Source organism: Quercus lobata, chromosome 10, assembly GCF_001633185.2.
Source record: "Quercus lobata isolate SW786 chromosome 10, ValleyOak3.0 Primary Assembly, whole genome shotgun sequence".
NCBI classification, from domain to species: Eukaryota; Viridiplantae; Streptophyta; class Magnoliopsida; order Fagales; family Fagaceae; genus Quercus; species Quercus lobata.
The window spans coordinates 7,327,419-7,329,642 of NC_044913.1; the positions used below are offsets into that span (position 1 = coordinate 7,327,419).

At 36.1% G+C, this 2,224-nt stretch overlaps 1 long non-coding RNA gene across 4 annotated transcripts; it reads left to right on the forward strand.

The window, feature by feature from the left end:
- Positions 1-316: 316 nt before the first annotated feature.
- On the forward strand, positions 317-1,946 carry LOC115966008. 4 transcript variants are annotated; one of them, XR_004086250.1, is made up of 4 exons: positions 317-348; positions 1,219-1,357; positions 1,640-1,753; positions 1,847-1,946. It is a non-coding gene; the product is annotated as an uncharacterized LOC115966008 (long non-coding RNA). The 4 variants fall into 4 exon arrangements; XR_004086252.1 differs by having other exon boundaries at positions 1,640-1,696; positions 1,809-1,946; XR_004086249.1 differs by lacking the exon at positions 1,640-1,753 and having other exon boundaries at positions 1,809-1,946.
- Positions 1,947-2,224: the final 278 nt, after the last annotated feature.

Here is a 2,224-nt window from a genome sequence, read left to right on the forward strand (position 1 = left end):
ACCCGGTAAAATTTACTCAGTTCAACCCCTAAACAAAACCCAATACAAAAATGCAAACTCAACAGAGTAAACTCAATACGAAACCTATTTCAACCCCTAAACAAATCTCTATCTCCTTCAAACGCTGTCTCCATCTCTCTGTCTCTGTCTCTCCTTCAAACGCAAATTCAACCCCTAAACAAATCTCTATCTCCTTCAAACGCTGTCTCTGTCTCTCCTTCAAACACAAATTCAACCCCTAAACAAATCTCTATCTCCTTCAAACGCTGTCTCCGTCTCTCTTCCCCTGCGACAGTAAACGAATTCAACTAAGCTGCAAACGCTTTGCCTCACAACCAACGGCTACAGGTATAATATTTTATATTAATTTTGGGTGTTTAATAGGATTTAGGTTCAGCTATTTTGTTTGGTTTTGATTTACGAAATTGGTTCAGATTTTGTTTTGATTTAGAATTGGTTTTTATCAATACTTGAAACCCTAATATGGGTTCTCCCTCAATTTTGGTTCCTTTCAATATATCAAATTTTAGCAAGAGCAAGAGCAAGCCGAGGGAGAGGACTTGTGATTTCTATGATTCTAGGTTCATGATTTGAGATTTAAGTAGAGATTTTTGGATGACAATCTGTGTATGGGCAAAGTTCATTCTTCGCTTGATTCAGTTATAGTCTAATCCAGTCATGGGTAATTTGACATAATTACAACAATATTTTATTTGTTTTCTATTATCTAGAACAAAATTGAGCAATTTAGGCTGAGGAAGTTTAATTTCTGTTTGTTACAGTTACTACGCTGCTTCATGCTAATGCCATCAGCAGGATTTTGCTAGAAAACCCTTTAGAGTCATTCATTATGTGTTGATTTATGCAAAAGAGCTATGCTGATTTTTTTATTGCATGCAATGTACAAGTTATAGGGCAATGCAATGGTGTAGTGTAACAATGGCTGGGTTTTTATGCTCTTTAATGCAAACTTTATATTGCTTGACATTACACAGAGTTGTCATGCATTGCAATTTGTATCTCATACACATGTGATACTTGGCTTGATTATACCCTGTTTGAGTGTTTATCCTTGGTTATAAATTGTGGATATTCTGCCTCCTTTCACCACGGTTTGGACTATTGTAATCAAAAGCAAAAGGTGACCTTAAGTCGCCAATGCCTAATTTCAAAGCCTTATATCAACATCCTAACCACCATTGTATCAATTGAAAACAGGGCAGCCAAGTAGGTGAATTTACAGGACAAGTCTGGAACTTTGGTAGAAGAAAGGGTGGTGAAAATGGACAAATATAGCCAAGGCTTTGTGGTTGAGTTTCTATTTCCTTTGATAATTTTGAGAAGCTGCCAAGGCTTTGTGAGTATTTGTTATCTATGTAATTGACTTTTAGAAAAGTTTGTTTAATGATTTATATATGCTTCATAATTGTTCATAAGGAACTGTTAAGAAAATTTTAGCTTCACTACTATGACATTGATTTAAGGACATCTTTGTAAGTATGTGTTTCCATGTTCTTACCATGACATACTTTACATGGTTTTTCATTTCACCACAACAAGCAATGGGGGATCGCATTCTAGATGTGTGAGGTGAATTAGGACTGACCATTTTTTTTAATATTTTTTTTTTTAAATTCAGTGGTGTGGGCATGGGAGGAAACCTTGCCGCTTTTACTTCAAAGTAGTTGTTTTCATGGTAAATTTTAATCAATCTCATACTCAGGTACATGGATAGGAGAATCGTCTAATACAGGTTTCTTTTAAATGTGCTAATAGTAGGAGCTTCTTTACTATTCTATTTTCTGTAGGTTATTTATAGCTCCTGACAGCGATGATATCTCCACAGCTATACAGTTCATCAATAAGGCAAGGCCATGGATTACATTGATGGTCATTGGCTGGGAATATGGTGCAAACATGTTGACGAAGTACTTGGCAGAAGCTGGAGAGAATGCATCGCTTACAGCTGCCATGTGCATAGACAATCCATTTGACTTAGAGGAGGCTACAAGGTCCTTTCCTTATCACATGGCCATTGGTCAGAAGTTCACTGTTGGACTGATAGATATTCTAAGATCTAATAAGGTTGGTGATTGCTTTCAATCTTCTATCTATTTTGGTTCAAATGCTTTATGCCCCTCCATTCTAGCATTTTTTTAATGTTGAACAAACATAATCATTGATGTGGTATGCTTTGAATTGTGTTGGCCACCATTTAAGTGTA